At 40.9% G+C, this 26,790-nt stretch overlaps 1 long non-coding RNA gene across 2 annotated transcripts; it reads right to left on the bottom strand.

Annotated features, from left to right (window-relative positions):
- Window positions 1–1,264: 1,264 nt before the first annotated feature.
- LOC135412477 (uncharacterized) lies at window positions 1,265–26,238 on the bottom strand. Of its 2 annotated transcripts, none has more exons than XR_010429670.1 (3): window positions 24,203–26,238; window positions 19,808–19,903; window positions 1,265–1,496 (listed from the first exon to the last, which is right to left on the bottom strand). It is a non-coding gene; the product is annotated as an uncharacterized LOC135412477 (long non-coding RNA). The 2 variants fall into 2 exon arrangements; XR_010429671.1 differs by lacking the exon at window positions 1,265–1,496 and adding an exon at window positions 13,753–15,101.
- Between the last annotated feature and the right edge of the window lie 552 nt (window positions 26,239–26,790).

Raw genomic sequence — 26,790 nt, 5'->3', positions numbered from 1 at the left:
AGCCTGGAAAACAATGTTATCTGTCCCATGTGAAAGGTGTCTTCAGCTGCTGGAAGTCTGGAATGAAAGAAATTTTGCAGCTCTGGACAGTGGAGCAGCTCATCAGGAACTTCCATGCCTAGCAGGGGAGCACAAGGGGAATCTTACTGTGCCAAGTTAAGATGCTGCTCTCTGCTCTTCCTCTCCGTGGGAAGAATGCACTGGACAGGCAACCATGCCTTAGCAGCCACCACATGAGTCACAGCATCTCAGTCTGCACAAAAAAGGCAAAAAAGAGGTTTTAGCAGAGGCAACAGATCTTGAACCACAATAACTACTGAAGACACAGATTTTTTTCAGCATCATTCTGCTGCTCTGTGTTGGGGACAGCAGCTCTGACATGAGTCAGTCCTCAGAGGGGCAGGAGAAACTTACACTGCTGTTGCCAGATGCATAGCATCTGTAAAAGCCTTAGGAAGTACTGAGCAAAACTTGGGTCTTCTATGGCTCCCCTGACACATTGTTCTCCAAATTCATTAAACACTGCTGTGACTTACTTAGCAATTTAGCCCATAAAATTTGAGATCATTCGACCTACAGCATAGCTGTGAGGGGCAATAGATCTACTCTTTCTGATTCCAAATAACAGGAACAAAATTATGATTTTGATTTATTTTTCTCTTTTTTCTCCTTTATTGCAGAATAGCCTGAGAACAAAAGAGAAAGCAGCAACTTTAGATCAGTATCAGAGGGTATGTCAGATCAAGCAGCTTCCAAGAAAAACAGAATGACAGCAGAGACAGCAAGAATTCCCTGGCTTGCGTCACTCAGATCCCTTACACAGTTTTCACCGTTTTCCATGTTTATTTTCATACGTTCTAGAAATGCAGACCTCTGAAGTTTGATGAATCTTAATTATAGAAGAATTCATATTTTGGATGGACAACAACAGAGCTCATACCATTCACAGGGTTCAAGGCACGTAAAAGGAAACTGTACTCCTCAGGCATGTTAAGTAACAGGGTTGGGGAAAAAAAAAACAACGTAGTGATGAGTTTAAAAGTTTCTAAGCAAGTTGAAATAGTTGAAAGCAAAGGGAGGCTGTGGGAAACTCTTCTGACTGGAACTCTCAAAATCTGGTTACGGGACAAAAGGGACCACACTACATATACAGTGAAGATTTTGTTGTTAGTTGAATTAATACCTTGCCAAACTAGTTTTAAAATCACTAGTTACTGTTAGTTATTACAACTGCAGTAATAGTAACAGTCATAGTCCATGATAATACAGAAACGGTACACAGTGAAAACTGTTACATACCAAAAAAATCCCCTTAGTAATATCTATGATCTGCACCTTTTCTGTGGTATTATATTCATCCTTCCAATGTCCACCTGTTTGATTGCTTTAGTTTTCTTCAAGCAGAGGATGAAAGTGCTATGGTCTAGTAATCACAGTGGTGTTGGATCAAGGGTTGGACGTGATGATCTTGGGGGTCTTTTCCAACTTGGTTGATTCTAAGAGAGAGATGACAAGTCAGGAGCATCCTGAGATCACTGAACTCCTGTTCAATGTTCACAGTGTCAGTCCCTTCTTCCTTCTCAGTCCTCAGCTCCACTAAGGTCATTTTCATGTCTCCTTGACAGAGTTTGCTTATATGACCCTTTTTTCTTTTCCTTTGGTTCCCCATTATTTTTAGGGTTGAAGCTTTTTTTGTTTGGTTTGCTTTCTTTTTTTTGTCTCTCTCTGTTTCAACTCAAAGACAAGGCAGCTCTGCTGTAGTGACTACTAACTGTCTGGAACCTCCAACACCACCTTCTCACTCCGCTACACAAATTTTTAGTTTTACAAATGGTTGCTTGCTATTACTACAAAGTAAAGCCTATAAAGTGAAGCCAAATGATCCCATGGTCACATGGACCATCACAGCTAGAATCAGCCTGGCTGGGGTAAGCCCACAGAGTCCCTTGTACCACTGTGTCCATACAAACTTGCAGCAACTAGACAATGGCACTAAGTGCCACATTCAGTTGTTTCTTGAACACATTCAGGGATGGAGACTCTACCACTTCCCTGGGCAGCCCATTTCAATGCTTGACAACACCTTCAGTGACGAAATTCCTCGTGACATCCAGCCTGAAGCTGCTCTGGTGCAGTTTGAAGCTACGTCCTCTTGTCCTGTCACTAGTTGCATGAGAGAAGAGACCAATTCCCACTTGCTACAACCTCCTTTCAGATAGTTGTAGAGAGCAACAAAGTCACCCCAGACGCAATTGGTCCAGCCTGTCCACATCTCTCTGCAGAGCCTTCCTACCTCCCAGCAGATCAACACTCGCACCCAACCTGGTGTCACCTGCAAATGAGGGGCCAATCAAACCCCTTATCCAAATCATCAATAACATATTAAAGAGGAGTGGGCCCAACACCGATCCCTGGGGGACACCACTAGTGACTGGCCCCCAACTGGATGTGGCACAGTTCACCACCACTCTCCGGGCCCAGCCATCAGCCAGTTTTTAACCCTATTCACCGAGCTGTAACTGTTTGGATCAAGTCTGATCCATTGAATGTGAAGCTTTAAAAGTGGGGAGACAGCAGATTCTCTTGCAAGAAGTGCCAAAAATGTTATAGCCCATGTTTTAACAAATTTCAGGGAAGGTGGGTCTATCTGCTTAGCAGTAGCAAGTACCGTTCTCAGTGGTTTATTAAGATAATTCCACTCAAAGTGGAGCTCTCAGATAATTTACTGAAGGTCAAACTTCACTTTCAGCAACTATTCACAGCAGCTGTAGACAAGTGACATGTAACAGCATGAAGGTTTGGATTAAGGCCACCTTGGTAACCCCAAATTCCACTCACATCCTGAAGAGAGCAAGAGTCTTCCCCTACTTTGCCACTTTATGCTGCTGGGAGAAGCCACCAGAAATTCCTAAGAGAAAGTACTTCTGCTTACTGCAAGGTATAAGGAATTTCCCTATTACCTGGAACAAGGAATTAGTAACAGCTGGGGAGCAGATTAGGAGACCTGACTTCAGCAATCACAAAATACAGTTGCTTCTGTTTATTAGTATGGCTTCACAGAGCACACCTTAATGTCCTAGGCCTGAAACCTTTTCTGAAATTAACTTCTTCCTCACACCCAATAAGTGTGAGACTGGGATTTAGGCATTATGAAGTTTGAACACTGTATTTTCATAGAGGACATGGTTTGCTGTTGAAACTCCCCATTTGGGCATACCCATACTGTGTCTTTATATCCTCATTTCTTTTAATTAGTCTGTAAAATCTTGTTGAAAGCTTAGCTCTAAATGAATCACACTTTCCAGGGTAAATCAGGGTTGAAAGATTCCCAGTTGCCAGTAGGAAAGCTGGAAGTTAAGCACCAGTAATGGCAATGACTGTGACCCAAGCTCTCCCACGTAATTCTGAGCCTCACTCAGATTTTAAATTTTCCTATTAACCACCAGCTCTTGCAGATAATTATAAGGTTCTGTTATAATCACAACATTTTTTTGTGATCCAATCCATAAAACACTATAAAGGAGAAATAAAGGGTTGAATTCTTTTTTTAAGTGTTTGACACAAAGAACCAAGTATGTGGTTAATTTAACAATGTCCTCCTAAGTTCCCCTTACAATATATGACTGAAATTGAACAAAAAAAAAAAATTTAGTCTTTTTTAAGGAAATGTCCTTTGCCCTTCACCACAGGATTAGCAAAACTCATCTGTCTCCTCAGGATCTTATGGCTCTCTCAGATACAAAGATCTTTTAACTTGCCAGGCAGTGTAAAATCTAAATATCTTTCCTAGCAAGGGGCCTAAATAATTCTATTTTGTAAGTTATGAAAGCCTAACAGTCTGTCCTGATCTTATCTGCCCACAACTTTAAAGTGTCTGAAACCTTAATAAATTAGCCTTCTCTGATTCCCACACTCCAGTGCCTTAGTGATCAGGTCTGCAGTGAGCTTCCACAGTCCAAGATAAGAAGGGATGCGTGTTTGCTGCGTGAGGTAAAGAGAGAAGACAACAAGATCATGGTTTAAATGTGTGTCAATAGAAGGCAACTAATTATTTTTGAAACAACTGTTGTTCTTCTTGATTAGAATTTCTGGCAGTACCGTTTGTCTGAGTAGTTACAAAGGACAGCAAAACTAATCCAAATCTTGTTGCTCTGGGATAATCTAGCTCCCATTCAGTTCCAAAAATTTGCAGAACAATCCTGCATTATCTCCTGTCTCCTCAGGGAGGTTAATACACCCTGAGATTCTTTTGAAAGCATCAGTCTTCGATGCCAGAATGAGCTAAAACCTGTAGCAAGGGAGTTGGTGGAAAGCACTATCCAATCCAGCATGTTGTAACAGAATCATTTCTTGGCTTTACATCCTTCAGATGCATCATCTGCTCCCCATGAAGACAGAACACATCTTACACAACCAGAGTTTATTGGCCTCTCACATCCTACTAGGTCAGCAAAACCTTCTCCAAGACCAAGTCAAAATCGTACAGCTCAATTAAGGAAAAAACCCCAAATGAATTTATGATCCTGAATATATTCATTTCCACTTATCTACTGATAAATCATAGTAATACTAAAGAGGCATGGCATACAGATATTTTATTTGAGCCATTATTAGTACTGAAAGTTATAGTGATTCTTTTGTTTCCAAAGCTTACAGACCAAGTTGCCATACTGTCAGCTTCATTTTCACCTGTACTCGAATGGTGATATTCAGGGGCCAAAAAGCTCAATTTACTACTAAATTGACAGAGGCCTGCTAAATTACAACAACAAGGAATGCAGCAACAAAACTCAATGAGCTCACTCAAGTCACAGAGCTGATAGCTTCTATCTCTCAAGTCACCTTTCAGATCAGCAAACTGGCAATGACACAGTCCAGCAGCATCCCAGCTCTCCTGTGCCAGAAAGCAAGGAGCACCAAGAGGGAAATGAGGCTGTGAAAACCTGTCAGGACAACCTTAGGCACAAGAAATAAAGCTCAGCCTCCTGTGCTCGGCATCATGAATGTCTTGTTACTCAATAAACTAGAAATAGGTGCTTGGTTCTGATAATCTCCACTCCACTTGCACAACCACCAACTGATTATCTCCTCCCTATTTCAGAAGTAGACAAACTCATCCTGCCTCTTACAAAGCGATTTTAAATCCTACAGAATAAAGCATTAAATCTTATTTATTCTTACTGTATAACTGTCAGGGGGCTGCCCCTAATACAGTGGTGAGCCAGGAGCTAGCAGTGGCTGCAACTCAGGCTAGGCAGTAAGCCCACCAAGAGGGTTCAGCACAACAGCACGGGAGCTGGGTGAGCAGAGTGGAGTGGTGATACCAACATGTCCTATCAACAGCCCAGTGACTGTCAGGCAGATGTAAAGCACCAAGTCAGGTCAAAGGTCTGTTCAGGAAAAAAGCAACAATCCAGGACCAGACCTAGGATCAGCTACACCTAGAACATGATACAAGGACTCGATCCCCGAGCTTGAGCTTTCAGTGAAGCCCCTACACTCATGTGCAGAGGATGTGGCCAGGGGTCCCAGATGAGGCTGGACAGAGCTATTAAGGTGTGTTAGTGGCAAGGTGTGAGGGCCAACAGAAATTCCAGAAACACTTCTCAGCCAAGCCTTTTCCACAAGAACTCTGGGCTTCTTTCACATGACCAAGCTGCAACAAATTGCTGATTGATAAAGTAAGTCTCGAGAAAATTTTTCTGTTCAAAATCTGATGTAAGTACTGATACACTGTGCTTGAATCCAGTTGGCCATCTCCTGCTTGAGATAGGCCACCTAGATCTGGCCCCAGGCTCTTCAGGATGAACCTGCACACCCTGGAGAGAAAAGCTCTGAGTCAGCACCTGCGTGGAATAGCACTACCCCCGAGAGAGCAGAAGGAGCCAGATAATGAGTGAGTAACTTTCACCTAAATATTGCAGAATATCCCAAGGCTGTACAGTTTTCTCCACCACCTGCACCAATCCACACCAGCATTCAGTGCAACAGACACATCTTTACCTCTTCCAAGTTTTTTTGGGGTCAAATTGTGCCCCAGAGTGGATGGGAAAAATATCAAGGTGCTGAAGTTATCTTAGGCTGGGGACATTTCTGCTCACTGTCCATTACATGCAAGTGACAAACACGATGTCCACGTGCCACCAGTGACTGCACAGTTACCACGTACCACTGAGGGGTTGGAGACTATTGCCACTCTTACCATTGCTGGGGTGAATCTTGTGAGTTTACCCTTCTCTGCACTTCAGGAAATGCCAAGATATCAGCCCTTCAGACTGCTTGAAATAACTCAAGAGGACTCTGCTTGCAGGGGGTTAGGAAACACTGGCACAACATGCCTTGCTGGCAGGGCTCTGGAGACAGTAACCTCTGATGGAAGAAGGATTATAAGGAGCATAGGCACAAAAGATAAACCTCCTTCAGGCAAGCTTCAGAAAAGGCCCTTTGCCTCTCAGTTCTAAAAGTAGAGATAAATTTCACTTCTGATTGAAGACTGATATTACGCTTTAGCAGCTTCTGAGCAAAATAAAAACTGATTAGAAATTAAGTGCTGGGCACTGGCTTGAAGTTAATGAAGTCAATTTATCACAGATCCTGTTACAAGTGAAAATAATAGAGTGTGTCTCATGAAAGTCTGGGATTATGGTTGTTCTGGCCCTGGTCAGCACTTCTAGAGAGAACAGCAAAATTAGTGGTCAAGGAAATGAAATCTACATAGTGATTTATATACAGCCCTGGGTAATATCAGTGAAATTAGTGAAAATAGCTCTAGATATTATTTCTGCTCCTTAGGTACATTATTTAAAACAAATGTTCAGCAAAACCTAATTTTTATATTAACTGAAATAGGCCTGAGTGATAATGCATTTCCAGGGGTATAAACCTGGAAAAAAACAAACAAACAACCAAAAACAACTGTAAAGCAAGATTAACGCATCGTGATGCACAAAGTAAGGGAAACATAACAGTTTTCATCATTAAGGATTTGTTAGAGAATTAACTAGATCACTCACTCAATAAGTTAAAGTACATGAAGGAAACAGTGCAATACTGAAGGAAAAAAAATCAGGAAAAAATAAAATACAAAGACTGTATTTGTAGAAATGATAAAAACCTAAGGGCCTCTAAGTCAGACAAGTGGCTTACAAGTGTCCACAAAGAAGTGGCTCTGCTCTTTTCACTTCCAGGTGGAAACTGTTGTGAGTGGAACGTGATCAATCAATGCAGGGCAGTGAAAAGAAACTGGAATGGGAAGCATCAGCTAAGTTAACTCCTTTCCATTATTTTCCCATCCCAACATATTTTTTGTCTTTACCCTCATCCAGCCACTCTTCCAAATAAATAATCATCCTACACAAGTTTTCCTTCTAAGATGTGGAAGCACAAAACCACTCAAATAGCAGTAGCATGTCTTCAGCTGTGTGTGTACAACTGAATGTCCTGCATCCAGTTGCTGCATTGACTGAAATATTTTATAAGAAACAACAGAAAATCCTGAACTTCACATCTCAAAAACGCCGCTCTATTAAAGACAGGAATGTCCTCCTAACTCCTTGAATGCACCTTCAAAAATTATACCAAGAACCAGAAAAGCACACTTAGAGGTTTTGACATTCATAGAGATGCTGACACATGGCCTTAGACATTGTCTCAGCCAGCTCTGAGAAACTACTTGGTTTCTTATTTTATGCCTTATTCAAAGAAAATTACCAAGTCAAAAGCTTTCATGCCAAAAAGCAAGACTGGTGCTGTCAGTCAAGAGTCTCTAGTCAAGAGCTACTCCTTGTCCTAAAGAGCTTATCCTGCACAGACATTATCAGCCTGCACTATAGAGGTCTGCAGGAAGAACTTGCATTTCATCTGTCAAGCAAGAACCACAGCAAACAGCACAGAGTAAAAAAAAAAATAATGTGTGTCCAAAGGACCTGACATGACAGGTGAGCAGTAAAATGCAAGTTCCCAATGCTGTGGGAGAAATGGGCAACAACTGCATTTGTCATAACACCGCCTGATTTCACTCTGTATTGTTTCTAACTAATTTAGCTGACAGTAGTGGTGATGGGAAAGCAATACCCCAGTGAAGGCCAGGCAGCCCTCACCCAGGGTCAGCAATGAGGACTATGCAAATACTCCAGACACTTTAGCATCCATTATCACCCCTTCTGTTGGGGAAAGTAAAAGGGGTGTCAAAAGCAGATTAAAAAAATAAATAAATCACTGCAATAAGAGAAACAACAATTTCCACCAGCATCTTAAAGCTACCAGATTCAAAAATTATGTGCAAATACACCTTACCAGACTTTAAAATAAAGCTTCAGATGTGGGAGCTAGAGATACACCTAATGTATTAGTAACTTGGGTGTCAGTAACTAAGGAGTACTTTCTGAAACAAACACTTTATGATACTCCAAATAGATTTGCATAAAGCAGACAGGAGGGCTGACCCTCTCGGAGCAGGCTGAGAGCATGCTCAGCATTCCCAGCTGGTTCTGGAGCCACTGGGTACATGGCAGTCCTTTCAAAAAAAAAGGCTTCCTAGGCAGAATTACATTTTATATGAAGGGCAGTGATCCTCATGCAGGGAATCTGACAAGCAACACAGCTTTCCACAAACACATACTGCCAACTGGCAAGAGTACACAGTGACTGTTGTGGGCTCCAGTCACATTGGAAAAGGGAAACTACAACTCAGGAGCTTCAGCTCTAATGAGCCAAAATACACTCTAACAACAGAAATCAGCCAAAATTCCTGAGACTTACTTGTACACCTTTCTCCACCCTATGTCCATAAACAGGTTGAGCAGAACACCACCAGATGGGAAGAAAAAAATTAAATCAGATTACACTGACTCATATGATTAATTAAAACAAAATCCCAGTGAGGGAAGGAGAGCAAATAAAATTAAGTGACTGAAGGGGAAGTCAGACCTTGCTGCTTATTTTACCCAAGTTCTTGTACGACACACTTCTTCCTCCTGCCATGACATTACCCATCAGGAAGCAGGTGGCTGAAAGATCCAGTGAGCATTTTAGGAAAAAGAGTCAATGGGAGAGGTAAAGCAGGCAGGTGACAAGGAGATCTCCATGCTTTGGATAAGAGTCTGTTCACAGGAGAGTTCTTTGACACAAAAAAGGCTTAGAAAAAGGGGAGGGGATGGTACTTCCACAATTTATAATAAAGTATAAAAGGCAGGGACATGCTATTTTTTCAGAGTTTAAAGGTAGGTTGTAAAATAAAAGGCTTTTTTTCTTTTTTCTTTTTTTTCTTTTTTTTTTTTAAACCACCAGAAAGCAAACTTCACTTAACAAAGATAAATATTAGGGCTGCAGTCCAAAGTCATTGCATTTGCTCAGCCCTCTGCATCCAGTACTATGGTTAAAGGTTCCTGCTGACACTTATGCAGATCTAGCCCAATATGCTAATTCTGCTGCAATAGGGTCTGTCACCAGTAATCAATTTTATTCCATCCATCATCTTCCCACTACCTATTCATGCACCTTCCCTTTCCTTCTGTGGGGTCCTAGACTGTGCTCCGTACACTGGAGCATCTTTTCTGAGGCCCATCACAGATCACCTTTTGCCACAGATGATCCACATTAATATTCTTCTCCTGTGACCTCTTTGGAAAGAATTACTGATTTTGGAGGATCATAATTTTTGCATTATCTAGCTTGTGTTTCCCACAACTGCATTGTTGTCTTTGGAAGTATCCCTTTCAATATCCCTCAGCCTTCCCTTTCTGTCCCATATCAGCATTTTCTAAAGGCCCAAAACCACTTTTTCCCCATATCTCATACTAAAATAGCTGCTGTCTCTAAATACAGACAATATGCGAAAGAAACCACATTGTCACAAGTTTATTCCTATTTGGTTGTGCTACAAATAATCACTCTGACATCATTTGCAGCACTATGGATCTAATTTTCAAGTCAGAAAGACTTCAATTTAGCAGTGTAAGACTACAGAATATGCAGTCGTTCTGCAGAATTGCAGCTTTGAACTCCTACCTGAAGATACAGCAGAATTGCTAATATTCAATGTCATTTGCTAAAAGTGCATGGTAACTGAAGGCTCATCTGTAATTATAAAGCTTGTCTTGTCAGGGAGAAGAAAAACATTTGATTCACACATTATGAGAAATAAAAATACGGTTTTTATCACGAACAAAATTATAGGCGCATCACGAAGTTGTAAGGTATCCAGTTCCCAACTGGGGCCAATGCCAGGGCCCTTTTACGGCTGAGATAAGGGAAATATAAAGTTCCTAAAAATGAAAACCTTTTTGGGCCATTTGGTCAATTTCGAACACAGGGGTTTTTTCCTCTTTCCATGGGTTAAGAACAAAGGAAGATCCATCATTTTTGACAGAGGATGCCTCGCAGCCAGTCAGAAGGAGGGGAAAGCCCCTTTTCAGAGAAAAGAAACCTTTTTAGGCAAAAATGAATATATTAAACTGACTTGAAAGGGTGGGATTTTGTGGAACTATAAAATGCACGAAATTTAAACCCAAAGGGTCTTTTCTCCCCGGGAGCTCGGTGTGAGGTAAGACCCAGCGTGCTGAATAAATCCTTCCTTGTTGCTACAGTTCCTTTGTTTCACGAGTTTTTGCCATCTTTCTAAATTCGGAGGAGCAATTTTTTTCCCACATCATCACTATCCTCTTACAAAAGTTATTCCCCATTCATCCATGAATGTAAGGGGAATTTTGCCTCAGCTGATAGTGCCCAATTCATAAGCCATAAAGTACCTCCTATCTCTCTAAAAGAGCATCCTTGTCATAGGTTTTGGTTTTTAAAGAAAAAAAATCCTGCTTTGAATTTTTTCCCTTTACCACTCTGAAAGAAAGGTGTTGAGCAATGGAAGGGGGAAGGGGGCTAGCTGACTGGATTTCCCTGGACTGAAGGGATGGCCAGCAGGAGCCACACACAAAAGGACTATCTGATAGTCCCACATTCCAAACTAATGGCTTCGGGAGACTGTAGCGGGAAGGAGGTACTTTTTTTTTTCTGGTAGCAGGACTGCGCTTTACTTTTTCCCTGACTCAGGGAGTGGTGTGGAGAGGGGGTCTCCGAGTTCGTTCTTTGGCCGGGTCACTGGCTTCTCCTGGCACCGAGGGAGGTCCCGGTTCGCCTCTGATTCCCCACAGCCATCTCTGCCCACTGCCTGGACTTGCCTCGGACCTATCGGAAAGCGGGTTCCATCTGCGGTGGAACCTTTGAGGGAAAAGGTTGCCCTTCCCCTCCCTCCTTTCTCGTGTCGGCGGCAGCTTCCACCCATTGACGAGGAAAGGGATCCCAGCCAGAGCCAGTTTTCGACAGCGTGAGACCACGGGAGGAACCAGCCATCCCCCTTCTCCCCTCCCCTGCCGGTGGTGGACGCATCCCCAGGAGGTGTCTTGGACTCACCTGGCTTCCTCCCGCGCACCGGGCAAAAAAAGTACTTAATTGTTTCGGTGCAAGTTTGGTTACGAAATTGTTGCTTGGTTTGTTTGATTTTTCTCCTATCCCGCCCTCCTTAGAAAACACTTCTGTCTCGTTAAACTGAGACAATCTTTCAGGCCCTGCTGTATTTACTTGTTAAAACGGGCTCTTAGCTGCATAGTGTTTCAGTTAAACTTCCAATATCAGTGTGTGGCTCTGTAATAAAGGAATAACTACCTAATAATTGCTACTCCTCTCTCCATCTAGAGCGAAGATTTCAGGTCAGTCATATGATGGAAGATTGTGGACAGCAGAACACCATGGACCTATTCCAAACAGATAAAATTCTCTGGATTATAGTTAGTAATTTCCCTTCTACAGGATGGAAGATTATCTCCTAGAAAATTTTTATAACCATCCAGCATGTCAACATATCCAAGCATACAAGTTTCGTGTGCTACAGGACCAATTGCCACAACCATTTTGGCAATGCTCGTTTATCAAAGCACTAGAAAAATATTCTCCATGTCTCCATACCCATACCCCTAGGACTCCTAATTTAAAATACTTACCAGCGTGAGACTTTTTGGACTCTTTTTCAAACGTGAATTTTTTTGGCAAAGCGTGTTTGGTGCATCTCTAGGTAACTGATTATTTAGGTTAAGAGTCCTTTATGTTAGAACAGGGTTATCAGCATGAGACAGCAAAATAGCAGCACTCCACAGGAATAAGAGATAACAAAGACTAAGATCAAAGTTTGGACCATTCAGGGCAGACAATTCTCAGCTTGTAACTCTAGATATAATTCATTACCAGAAAAACTGAAATGAGTGAAATCATTTCCTCTCTGAAATACCTTATGCCAGTGTCCAGGGTTTTGAGCCATCTGTCTGTAAAGATGCAGCACAAATAACACCCAACTGTTCATAAAAACCTTCCTCCACTAGAGCACACTGCCACCATCAGCAGGAAAAGTGTTTCTGACAAATTGGCAAGAAAAGTGTTTCTGGCAAAATAGGGAAGAATGGAGAGTTAAACCAAGAGAATACTGACAGACCACCAACTCAAAAGAAACAGATGCTACATTTCTTGCAATTCACATAAAGAGGAAGGAAAGAGTAACCAGTGAAAAGGAACCAAGAGAAGGTTTTACAGTATCCTCACAGTTTTTGCAATTGGTAAAGATTCTTACTCTGACATTTCAGAGTAAGATAGTATGAACATTTTGATAGTATGAACATTTTGGAGTTTCTGACCTTCTTCAAGCCATTTACAGAGTGTGGTTGAACCAACAGCTCTAACCAAGACCTAGATGTAGTCCTACACTACTGTCCTTCAGAATTTTCCTAACTGCTCAGGAGATGTGATCCACTGGCCCCACTCAAACTAATGTTTCATTCAGTCCTTTCAAAGGAAACTTCCACTTCTGCTCCCAAACCATCTCCGGAACAGCTTAAAGCCTGAACAGCAGCAGTTCAGCAGATCTGAATGTACCAAGAGAATGAATTGGTTGAAAACTTCGTGTTACATTACTCATAGAAGACAAGCAAGGTTCATAGGAGATGAGGGCCAGTAAGAACAGCTCAACTAAACTTCATCGCCCCTTAGAACAAATCTCTTATCACCTCTACCTGTTACAAAAACACAGTTAATATTTATTCCTTTGTTTATTTGATATTAATTAGAAAAATGAAAGACCTGTTGGGTTCAAGAGCTTCTGTGGTTCAAGAGGCACTTCTGTGCCTCCTGCATTTCTTTTTGAGATGTGCTGGTTCATTTGCTAATGCTAAAGGCTGATAAGGGTTCCTAAGTGATATATCAAGATGGTTTTCCCTTTGATAGAAAGATACCTCCATTGGAGCATCATTATTCCCTAGAGACGTTTGTGGTTGTGGGGCCATTTTCATCAGTATAAAAATCAAAGTTGCAAGGATTGCATTTGGGATACTAAACCCATCCTGTTATGTCTTGACTAATTTCAACCAGTAATAGTAGAGTAAAACAGTATAACAATAATAAAAATATAAGTGCATGTGTGCTGTGAAATGAAGCTGAGAAATAGCTCAGAAAGGACTCACTCAGAATTTCGTTTGACTTTCAAGATGGATATAAAATATTGACTCAAAGATGTGTATTTTTTGTACATCACATTTTAACAGCAGAGTTTAAAGGTCTCATATGAAACAGTGTGCAATGTGACATAGGCTCCAGTGTGCAAGAGACAGAATGACAAACTGAAAAAGCAGCAACTTTTCAAATGCTGTATTGAGAGCAGAGCTCTTTGTTCCAGTTTGACACAAATAAGAAATAAAAATAAAATTGCGGCAATTTTATTATGTCTACCAAAAGAATGCTACATCTTTCTGTCAATGAAACTCTGTTCCAGGAGGCAAAGACCCATCAGAGCTTTTCCTCTCTGCAAAACATACCACCAGAAATAGCTCTCTTTTCTTTTACTTGTTCATGAACTGTGGCTGATTATCAAAACATTTCAACTTCTCATTTTCAAGCTTCTAAAAAATCACAATACTTTGGTAAAATCACTGTCAGGTTCTGCTTTTTCCAGGATGCAGGATTACATCTATCTTACTTTGCTACTGAACTCTTCAGTGCTTTTATTGCATTTCAAAGCAGTGAGTCTTTACGCATAGCTATACCTCAAGCCTGTCTTGATTATTATTGATAATACTTATTTAGTTTCATTGTTGGATCAGTCAAGACTGGATTAAGGCAAAACATTCTCAGTTGAAGGTCATGAACATGAAATTCAGGCAGAGCACAGCACACAGTCCCTGGGACAAAGCCCTTGAAATTGTTGTCTGAAAGTATTTTTGACAGCTTTATCCTTAATGGTTTTATGGGAGCTATTCACTTTTCCCTTGATTTCATTTCAAAAGCTGTCTTTTTAATAGGGGTTTTCCAGCCCTCTGGAATCCTTTAAAAAGGCTTTGTTCTGACACTTTGCTTTAGTAATAATAGTCTTTAGTAATAATACTAACTATCTTGCCAGGGTTTTTTTTTTCCTTGCAAGTTAGCTCATTATTGTGAGATTATCTTAAGCTGGAATTACCGCTACATGTTTATGGCATTGAATGACATGCTGGCACCTATGAACCAAGAGCACACCTCACAAACAATATATATTAAACAGGGGTGACAGCAAGAGGGAAGAAGCTGAAGATGGAAAGGCTCTACATTAATATCACATGAGCTAGGAGAACAGACTGCACAAACCAATATTAATTCAACGGTGGGGAAAGGAACAGAGGACCAATACACAAAGCCAAAACTTTATGGTATGAAGGTCTAAAGTTTGCCCAATAAAAGTGGGTGTACATACACAGACACACACACATACACACACACACATTCCAGGAAAAAACATTTTTATTTTAAACAAATGTAAATGGAAAAAATGCTAGTCTGGATGCATGGCTACTTGATATACATGGTTCCTACAGTGGTGGAGGCACCTCTTTTTAAATCTAGCCTCCTATGGAGATGGAAAGTGGATTTTATTTGAATCATGAACAGAAAGGCTGAGTTTCTTAGCTACAGTATTTTCTTCACCACAGAGAGAAGTGATCTGTCAGTCTCCATTTTCATCTCTCTCACAACATCTTGGCTAAGATTCTCTTTTTCAGCCGGTTGTAGAGAGCTTCCTGACAAATCAGTGCCTTCTGGAAGATAGATATATATATATACTTATATATGGAATTTTTATGAAGAGAGAGAAAATGCAAGAGGAAGAAATGTGTTTAATTAAAATGCTTGGAAATGCGACTGCAACCTCAGTAGATACAAACACCTCCTCTTTCAACCCAATCACTGAGAAAGATCTCAAGTCCCTACTGAAAGTCAGTAAGCACACCTCCTTCTTTCAGATTATATTAAGTTGGAAGCTTACTGAAGAGGAAACACTTTTCTCTTGCTATCTCAAAGAGTTCCTCTCTTGCTTGAGTCAGACCTTGGCCAAGCTTTCCTTGCTTTCAGAGAACTAAATAGTTTCTTCTTTAAATTGCATTCTCTTGGGAAAGTATTCTTGCTCAATTACCAGTATTATTTAGACAAATGCACAGAGTTCTTTTCCCAGCTGTACAGAAAATCTTTTGAAGCCAACTCATCTTTCATATCGCTCAGATGCACAAAGACATACTAAAACCTTTAGGTTACGTTCCCTGTGCTCTGACTCCAGAAGCACCTACAAACAGCAATTACCATTAACAAACTAAGTGGCTTTAAGATCAACTGTCAGACAAGGAGCATTTCATCTTAAGTTTACTATTTTTAATATCCATTTATCCACAAACTAAACCGTGGTTGGTTGAACTGCAATTTGTTAAACTATCATTGCTATTTGTATAGCACAATAACAGCACGTTATTCTACTCTAACAATATGTATTAGACAAAAAGCTTGTGTTTATATCATTCATTTGATAATACTGAAATGTACCTGTATACATAATAAGCCAGTGTTATAAGCAACAATTTTTCTAATACTTCTTGCAGTCTAAACCTCAGTGTACTGTAGAGCTTCTTAGAGTCTCTCAACAATGAAGAAGAGTGCAATATATAGATGTGAAGTGATTTACATGGTCACAGAGTAAGTAACATAGCCAGGCCTGGAGCTCAATTCAGATGGAGACTAATTAGCAAACCAGAAAGGCACTGGTATTATGAGTCTGGAAAAATTGTTTGATTCCTAGCAAACCAGTTTTGATACATATTTGCTTCCACATTCTTTGCTTTCAGTCTGTGGTTAAGCTTTATAGAAAATAATGACCAAACTTAATTGTAAAAAGGTAAAAAACCCACTTCCAAAATATTGTGATAGAGGTTTTACTAATGCTTGCATGGCCAAGAACAAATTGTAGCCACACTCAGAAGAGATTTAGAACTTTAGCCACAAAAATACACACAAGCTTGACAAAAACTCAAGCCGTGTTACCTTAAATCCTTCAAGTCTGTGTCAAATGTTCCAGAATACCTGTAGGAACTGCATTCTCTAAAGTTAAAACACCACCATTGTGGAAAACTTCACAGGGATAAAGTACAAAGTACCTATGCTTCAAAAGAGAATCCTAAAATGATCAAATGGCAGCACTTTGGTGCCATTTTCTGAACTTTGAACTAAATGTCATAGGGCTTCAAATCTTCCCAGTCTGTATCACACAACTCCAGAGACTGTTCCTGCATTTACCAACTACATTCATTTGTTTCAGTAGGACCCAGGGAAGTTTTGTCATCACAGAGCTTTCACATAGGGAAAAAACAGCTTCAGCTCTGAACTTTAATCTGCCACCAAGCAGAAAGCTTCAGTGACCCTAGAGCTAAATGCAGCAGAATTAAGGTCACACATTCAGTGACTTTGAAATGTCAACACTCAATATCCATCTTCTTATTTATTTTTTGGATAAATACTTTAAATTTTATTATCTGTGTTTTCAAGTCCAAGCACAGATCAGCAAGTCCAAGTGTTATCTAGGCATCCAAAGCCACCAGTTATTCATAAAGACAGTCAAAAGCAGATAAAGTCAGCTTTTAAAAATTACAATTCCTGTTTTTGTCTGACTTAAAATGAGAAAGACCTGAACTATCTACTTTTGGATGTCTGAAATATTCATATCCCTGACTAGAGACTAGAAGTTCATGTCATCCCCACTCCTCAGCTAGAAAATGTGATTGTACTTTAACCTACTTCATTTGAAGCTGTCCAGTTTAACTCAGTCAGTGTAACTGGAGGTTAGGCTAAAGCAGCTGGCTTTACCTTAAAAAAGATGAGGAGGGTAATAAAGATCAGCCAGCTCTAATATGACAGGACTAGGAATAACCAGTAAATGGTTTTAAGATGCTCTAGAAGCAATTACATCTTAAACCACCCTGAATGTCTGCAAAGAGGAGTCATTTCCACTCTCAGACATGCAATCAAATTAACAGGGCTTAATATGCCTTAGTTCACACTGACAGTGAACATATGCACAGCCATACTGACTCACTGCTCCATGACGAAGTATACAAGTTCTCCATATTTTTCCTATGGAGTTTAACATATTGACTTCCAGTTTAATTTAGGATAGGAAAACATCTGAGGATGACAGCAATTGGTATGAGCACACCCAAACAAGTTTTAGTTCCAAGTAGGACAAAGACAGCCCCTACCATTCATGAGGATACAGAAGGCTTGAATATACAGAAGTTGAGGCTACAGAGGAAACTGTGCAGAAAAGAAAGCATCTCATGCTAGGCAGCGGTAAGAAGTGTTAGATCAGCACCAAAACAGAAAAGAAATGGGAAGGTGCAAGGACTGACAGCAAACCACAGGACCTGCCATGAGCTCAGCCAATGGAAAACAACAACAGCACTGTGAAACCTGGAATTTTCAGAGGAATGAAAATTTCAGTATTTTGAAACACTACTTAGCTTGCCCTCTACATTGGAGCAAAGGTTAGAGGTGTTGATACTTCCTCTGTGAATATTTGTTGCTTCTAGGGGAAATTAAACTAAATTAGTTTAAAAATTTCTTTAAAAAAAACCAGAGACATAATCTTCTTCATCTCTTCGTGATTGGTGCTAAGATCTCTCTTCCCCCAAAGAAATTAATGTCAAACAGTGGTTCTTTCTGCCATGGAGCACAAACCTACAAATCTTGTCAGCCTTAGTCTGAGCTGAAAGCGTAACATTAAGTGGTTTGAGAGCTTTGCAAGTTACACTGGCTTCCACAGCTAAGGGACATATTCTACCCTGCATCCCCACATCTCTGCTGGGCTGAGAAAGCCTCAGGCAAAAGCAGATAATATTGCAGGAAGCACCTTCCTTGCAACAACAAACACGCACAGCAAAAAGACTGGATTTTGGCATATATGGTCATGCCACTGCTGGAATACAGCATCCAAAAGCTTCCAGTCTGCTGGCAAAGAAAATGGCCAGCAGTCCTGCCTCCATAACAACACATACCATATGCTGCAACATGACATCCCTGCACACTAGCAGGGAGCAAAGGACTTCTCTTTTGAAAAAAAAAAAAAATCAGCATGTTAATGTTGCCTGTCCCTCCTTTAGTTTCTGAGACTTCTCTCCCCACTCCAATAAAATAACAGAATTATAGTCAAAACTTACCTTCTAAACACAGGTAATATCACTGCTTCCTATATATAACCACTAGCAACAAACTGAAAAAAACTTTTAGGGCCAAATAATTTCTGTATGTTGTCTTGACATCGGAAGTCCACATACACAAGCACACTATTCCAAACTCTTCATTTTTTAGTTAGTTGACCATTTTATTTTGCTTTTGGGTTCATTCTCCCTCCCCTTCTTTCTTTCTTTTTATTTCACCCCACTCCTGAGCATCCTGGATCATGATGCCCACCAGCAGTACCATTCTGTAGGGATGTGTCTTCCTCCTGTTTGCTACTCATTAACAGAACACATAGCCGTGCCTTTTGACTCCTAAGTTTTGTTAGTTTTATTTTTTAAAGCCCTGCTTTGTGAAACACAGAGTCTGTAGTGAAAAGGATTCATCGAAGTCATCATTATTCCACGTTTATCTACAATGAACTATCTCATCTATTATCCTTTAAATGAGCTAAAGCCTCCTATCTGCTGTGTTTCTCTTCAGTGCCTGCTGTTCCTTTCTCATGTTTCTTACCAGCATCGTCTTTCTTCTCTTTCATTCTCTGAGCCACATATCAATACTGCTCACCATGATCTAGAGGTTCACAATGAGGAGCCACACAAATTATTTTCTAAGTGTGCTGTGGGTCACAAAACCAGATTTTTTGCTGCAAGTTTGGATACTGTTATTGTTATTCAAACTGAGCCCTGCTCTGCAGTAATCGCCCCAGCTGCTCCCTGACCCTCCAAGTATTTTCTTCAGAAACACTCCGGAAATGTCACTGCTAGACTATAAATAATGACGGAGAGAGACTTTTGTATATCCCTGCCTTCATCTTTCACCTCCATATTTACTGCTACACACACTTGACTTTGTGGCGCTTTTTAAATTCATAAGTTGAACAGCATACACACATTAGACTGATATATGTTTCTCTATAGACCTGACACTGTTTTACTAACAGTGGCTGAATTACCCTTGTCATACATTTATTAGCCTTTTAGAAGATGCCTCTGTGAATGCATAAGGCAGCTGCATTCTTTGTCAGCATTCAGCAAAGTTACTGCTGTGGGAAGCGACTGAGCTAATCAAGTTGAGCATGCTACACGACTTTCTGCTATTTCATTGCAAGGACTGCATGCTGTTTATCAGGTAGCTACTGGTTTTCAGACACCAGAGCTAACCTGCCTCTTGACAACTCTGAAACATGAATTTCTAGCTCCGGAGTTGCTAGTAGGACGGAAGGAGTTCAGTGCTACCTTCTACCTACCTCTTTTCTGTACAGCTACAGGTGAAATATATGTATGAAATACAGCCCAATCCACAGAAGGAAAAGCATGAAGAATATGGCACAGGAAAGCCTGTCCTAGAAAAAATAAAAAGAATTTCAATGCCTGCAATAGTGGCTTCAGAGTCCATTGTTCCCATTCAGTCATCTACAAGAGACATAAGTATTTTTAATATAGCAAACAGAGACTGTTGGCTGTTCACACTGCCAAGGAAAGATGAAGCCCAGGCATTATTCCATCTGGATTTGCAGACTGGGAAGCTTGCCCTTTTTTCACCTGCCTTTGTGTTTTTCATTCTCTGTAGTTTTATGACTTCTGAAACCTTCTCAAAACATAACACCAGCTACATCAGGAGAGCCTTAATATCATATAAAACCCATAATGATTGTGATTGAGGAAATTTTCCTGTCCACTGGGAATTAGACAGTGCCTTCCCATGACTCAAGCTGATTCAAATGAAGAATTTTGTGCCCAGTGTGGCAGGAGAGCCTATCCCAATCAGACCTAAAATCCAATCAAAGAATGCATAATATGTAAGCCATCATGCAAGCTATCATTCAAGTTCAACTGCTGGTGCCAGGGTGCTGTCTTGGTGTTGATTATTCTAAACTAGCCTGGTTCACCAGACGTCAAATACACACTCTGCTTTTGAAACAGGATTGGAGAGATAAGCTGGTAGCTGGCCTGTAAATTTGTGACTAGCAGTCAATCACTTCATACTGTAAAAGTCCAGTCCCTTTTCATACAGTCAGGTTCTTCTAACATAACCCTTCTTGGGGTGTATGTGTGGAGATTCCTCCCTTGGGTGTGGACACCCTCCAAGGATACTCCTCGAGGTTGAGAGAAGGAGATCTCCCCATGAGCGTTGGTATGGGTGAGTTACATCAAATCTCTACTTATTATTTCCTTTTTGCTAACTTTAATATAATTGTTTCAATAATTGCTTCAATATAGTGCACTACGCTATCTTATACTATACTACTAGTAGTTTCAGAAGTTATACTGTGTAGCAAATAATTCTGATTAAGATCTTTTGCCTGATCATTTGTAATAAGAAATGACTCATTTTATATAAATATTCTCATTTTGTCTATCATTAAAACCTGCAGTACAAAAGTGGTTCAATCACACTCCTGTAATTCCTTAAATTTAAACCACTGACATAATGCAAGGCTAAGACTGGATTCAGCTGCACTTAGACTCCTCTCTGAGAAGGGTTTTAGAAAGTAAGAGAGTCCTTTCTGCACCTCGTGACTCAACAGCAGGGCTTTTTAAAAAACTTTGTCTAGGCCTTCCACTCCCACTTGTGACATCCAGTCCTACCTTGCACCCAGGCTTCCCAACACTTGCTAGGCAGAGGTGAAACATTCCCATCGGTGTGACCAGACAGCGTTGGTCCAAAGGCCTTTTGCTTTGTGATTAGACTCGGTGACTTCAGTTTACGAGATTCCTGAAGTGTATGGAGATAATTTCCTGTGGCAGCAACCTGGTTGATTCCGTGATTCATTATAACTTCCTAGGAAAATTGTCTGGAACTTGTATGGAAATCTGCTTTGCTGTCTGCTTTGGTTTTACAGCTTATAGGAAAGAGGGTCAGCCCAAAGGGCAGAAATGACACAGCCTTACATTCACTGCAGAGCAACTGCAGACAAATGATGCGGATTGCCAGAATCAACAGGCTAATAGACTTTGCTTAAACCATTCTTACCTTAAAGCTCACAAGGGCAAAAGCTGAAGACAAAGTTTGAATAGGGGGAGGAAGTTAAGAAAAAAAACCAGATAGCAAGTGCGCATCACTAGAAAATCTGTTCTATCAGGTAATTAAGCACATTGGCATCAAAGTTTTAATTTATCAGACTAAATCAGCAGACATTGAAAGACTGCGATAGAAATAAAGGAAATCGAAAAGGAAAATCTCACTGCTTTAACTACCTCGCCCAGGAAAGAGGACTTTGGTGTGGATTCAACTTCATACTCACAAATACCACCTTATTCCTCCTGCCCTATAGTCAAGCTTAGGATAGCTTTGTCCCTCTGCCCCTGTTGCAAATACAGCAGTGATGTTCATGCCTGTACTCCCTGAAATAAAGAGACTGACACCATGTCCTGTTCCTATACAGGAGGGGAAAAAAAAGGAGAAAAAAACCATAAAGGGTTTGGGTTTTTTGCTGTACTTTTACATTCAAAACACTCCCAAGCAGTCGATCCTGACTCCACTTCACCAACAGGTCTAATTTGACATACCTACCGTTCAAAAACAATCCGAGATAGATTCTTCCCATGCGTGAACGGGAATTTCAGAGTACCAGAATGTGACGTGACTCGAAACCAGGAGCACAGGAAACTAAAGCACATACATACAGAACTTCAAGTTCTTTCCAACAGACAGGAAGGTTTGAGAGCGCTGTCTTTGTCAGCACAACTTTGTCACTTAGAAAGGCGGCAGTTTTGAACACTTCTGATGATTTTTTGAAATGCAGGCAGCCTATGTTGCCATTGACACACAAATGAAACAACACAAATGAAACAACGTGCTGTTTTTCAAAGAATAACCCTTGATAACCGTTGTCATGGGATGTAGCAATCTATTTAATAAAAGACAACGAGTCCAGATTTCAGCTGCCATAGATCCTTGTTGCAAAGCACTTGATAACAATAGGGCTATGTTGGCCTGGAGCAGTGCAAGTCTACAAAATCTGCCCCGATAAATTTACAATGTGTCAGAACATCACCATCCTCAATAACAAGCTGAAATTACCTGGATTAATGGAACAGAACTACATTTTTCCTTTCTCCTTTGGAAATTCATGGGACCGATAAGCAATAAATGGAAATGGGGTATCAAAGCAAACCATACGTTATTCTATAAAATCCAAAACAATACAAAAGATAGAGACTTATTCCTTAAAGGGCCTGAGGATTTCTCAGTTGGAGCTGGCTCACAGGGAGAAAGTTGGATGGTTTCAGTATTTTTTTTAAGTATTATTAGTAAGCAAGGGGTACTGGCACATGTGAGAGTAAATTAGATTGGAAAAGCTTCTCTGAGCATCTATTGTCCCACTCTGAAGGTTACAACTACAGGTTGGCATGAGTTTATCTTAAAGGACATGAGCAGTTTATCTGTTTAGTCTGTTTATCTCTGTCTAACTGGGCCTGAAATCAGCCTGGTTCCTCTAAATCTAGCTCTAAAACTCCACTCAGAGAAAAATCCTTTTTATATATAGTGACTCTCACAGTTTCCCAAGCACTTTTAGCCAAAAGAATTTTCTGCTACCTTTTTTACTATACTTCCATAACTGTCAGTGGATCTACCTCAACATTCCCCACTTGAAGAAACTGCTTACCATGTTATCAACGCAAGAAACCTACTATGGAAATGAAAAGAAAAAATGTTTCTTGGTTTCTTCTTTTCCTCTTCGAAACTGTAAGGATCTATTTTTTTCCGACTGTGAGAGTGGTCAAATACAGGAACAGTTGTCCCAGAGATCTTTTGGATTCTCCATATGTGTTGCTGCTTGAAACTCAACCAGATACAGCCGTGGGGAAGCTGCTCTAGCTGACCTTTCCAACCTGAACAATTCTGTAGTACTCAGTTAAATAAGTGCAGAGTTTTAAGGCCTTATTTCAGTGGATAAGCAGTGAACCAGGCAGATATCTGTTAGGTACATTCCAGTTTCTGTATCCCTTTTATATCCTAAGTGCACTACTATCTCTCTATGACACACTGCTTTAATATATACATCTGGCAACTCCAGACGAATCATAGCAGGGACTGTAAATGAAACTACAGTTTGTTTTTTAGTAAAGAAAGACTAAAGAAAGCTGGTTTTACTTTGATCTGTCTGCTAAGAGAGAGGTTGAAAAAAAACATATATTCACCTTAAGGAGTTAAAACTACTGAGTGTGTCACAGCCCCATGGGGGTGAAGACTCTGAATCTGTAGACTTAACAGCATGAACTTCTTGTGCACAGCTAATGCAACTGCACATCAGAGGTAATAAATAAAGACTTGCTGACTTTAGTACCTTTTGTTCATCCAAGAATCCATAAAGAATATTTGAAGCAATATTTTATCTCAGCATTCAACTCTGACTACACTTTCTTGGTTTACTGCAGGAATACCTTTAGACGCATTTTTCCTGTTAGACAGTATGTGCATGTTGTCAGACGAGGGTTCTGTGAGGACAAACCTCTGTGTTCAAAGATTCTGAGTAACAGTGATATTCAAAATTGTCTTCCTCCCAGTTTTCAGCTACTTTCATAAGCATTAACTAACCATATCATACAGACTTCCATTAACTTAGCAGGAAAGGAAAAAAGTTAGCATAACATACGATCACTCAGAAGATGCCCTTCTCCCACTGATGGTTATTTACCTGTGTGTCCTGATACATTCAGTCACTTCCTACGTCGAGATTTGACTCTGGCAGAATAGAACTGAGCTCTGTCGGGTTTGGTAACTGGGCCCAAGGCTGTAGAAAGCTTACAGAAAAAAAAAATTAAGATGGTAGGATGAGGGATTGGGAAATTACAAACGAACAAAGCCCATTCTTCCATCCAGACATTAAACATTTAAAAAAAACAAACAAAAAACCCCAACCAACAACACATGAAAAAAAAAATAAATTAAAAGACATAAAAAGAAGTGGAAAGAAGCAGCAGCATCGGTGGCAAAAACAATTTGTCCAAAAAGTAATACTGCCCATGAGACAGCAATGCACCACTGTGGCAAAGGCAGCTAACAACATCCTAGGCTGCAATGGGAGTGGTGCCAGCAAGTCGAGGTGGATGATCCTTTCTCTCCACTCAGTGCTGTGAGGCCACACCTGGAGGGCTGGGTCCAGTTGTGGGCTCCCCAGTACAAGACATGTACACTTTAAGGAGTAATTTCAGCAAAGGACTAGAAATATGAGGAAAGAACTAGAGCACCTCCCATACAAGAAAAGGTTGAGAGATCTGGGATTGCTCAGCCTGGAAAAGAAGAGGGAACCAGGCTCTTGTCAGTGGTGTTCAGTGACAGGACGAGACAAAAGAGAAAAAAATTAAAAGACATGAAATTCCACCTAAACACATTAATCAACTTTTTACTGTGAATTGTCAAACAGTGGAGCAGGTTGCCCAGAGATGCTGTGGAAACTCCATCCTCAGAGATATTAAAGCCAAAGTAAAAAGAAAAAATTCTGTATGACAATGTACAATATATATAATTATCAACAAGAGCAAACCCAGCTTTAGCTGCATGTATGTAAAAGAATAATCCCACTTGTAAAGAAGTATGAAGAAGGACAAAAAATCCTCATCTATCAGAAACTGTCCATGATAATTCATCCTCTTAGCTTAACTTTATATTTCACTTCTCCTCCTATGAAATCATTTCAAGGATGAAGCAACTTGACAGAGCTAAACCAACAATTTTACTGAGTATTCTTTCACTGTCTGTATCAATGCGTTAACTGGAGAAGGCTGAGCTAAATGCCTGCAAACTACAGGGGGGGGGAGGGAGCAAGAGAAGCAAAGTAGTATTTTATAATCTGTAATTAATGAGTCACACAGCTTGTTGACAAACATTTTGAACACTGATTGCAGCAATCATCATTCCTCCACCCATCATTTACACCAGCGATAGCGTCACAGCAGCAAGAGTTCTGTGATCCCCCAAAGCCTGAATTCACAGCCTTCCTGATACAGCTTACAATTGCTGGAGACAGAATGTTATAGGTTCGTCTGTTTTAAAGAAAGAAAGAAAAAAAACAAGTACCAGCTGGGAATTTTTCCCTATACCACTGTGAAAGAAACGTTTTGAACGAGAGCAGGTGGCTGGAGTGATTCACACACACAAGTGAGCCAGCCCACAGCCCCACATTCCAAGCTAATTGGCTCAGAAGACTGGGAGGGGGAAAAGATGAGGTTTTCTCCTGGGGAAACGGCAACTTTTTACTTTACTTTTGCCCAGGACTCAGGGAGGGTGTATGTGGAGAGAAAGAGGCCCAGAGTTTCATCTTTGTTTCCAGCCAAGCCGCCTAGTTGTCTTGGCCCCGGTTCGCCTCCGTTTCCCTCACCCCCTGCCCTGCCCACTGCCCGGTCTGCCTCGGATTTCAACAGAGAAGCCAGTGCCATCTGCGGAGGAACTTCTGAGGGAAAAGGCTGCCCCTTCTCTCCTCCATTCCCGTGTCAGCAGCAGCTTGTACCCATCGACAGAGAGGGGGACCCCAGCCAGCGCCAGCCGTCGACAGCGTGAGCCCATGGGAAGAGCCCCCTTTCCCCTCCCCCCTCCCCGTCGGTGGGCGGGGTCTCCGTTCGGCTCCTCCCACCACTGGGGGCGCACGTGGCGGCTGCCGGAGCCCAACAGCGCCCCCTGCCGGCCAGTACGGAGCGACTGCAGGTTCTGCTCCTCCGGTGATCCAACGGCGCCCCCTGATGGTCCTGGTTGGAATTGCGCCGAAAGGCGGAAAGCGCTGGGTTTTGGGTGGGAATTTGGGCGCAGGATTGTTGTTTGGTTTCGTTCTTTTGTTGTGCTACCTATACACATACATCCTTTAATAAAAACCTGTTTTTTTTTTCTTCTTTCTCCACATTTCCTCGACTGGAGCCTCTTAATTTCAGATTTACAATTGCTTAGAGGGGGAAGCTTGGTCTTCCTCATAACGTGCCCTCCTTAGCAAACACTTTTGTCTCATTAAACTGAGAAACAGAAATAGACTTCATGACAGGGCAGGAAGAGATACTGAGGCTTCGCCTTAAGCATATTAATTGTTTAGTAGGATACCAAGGTTATTCCAAATTATTACAGTCACCTACATTAGAGCTGCTCCTCGTCCTTCGTTGTCAGGCTAGATCTGAAGGGCCTGAGTCAACGTGAAATAAATATTTCTGCTGCTGGCAAGCAGTGCTCAGATCCATACAGAGTAATTTTAGGCTTTATCATTTTCCCTATAATCAGTGTTACTTCTGTTCTTAATTTACA

This window comes from Pseudopipra pipra, chromosome 3 (assembly GCF_036250125.1).
Source record: "Pseudopipra pipra isolate bDixPip1 chromosome 3, bDixPip1.hap1, whole genome shotgun sequence".
NCBI lineage: Eukaryota > Metazoa > Chordata > Aves > Passeriformes > Pipridae > Pseudopipra > Pseudopipra pipra.
This window is presented reverse-complemented; position numbering and strand designations above follow the sequence as displayed.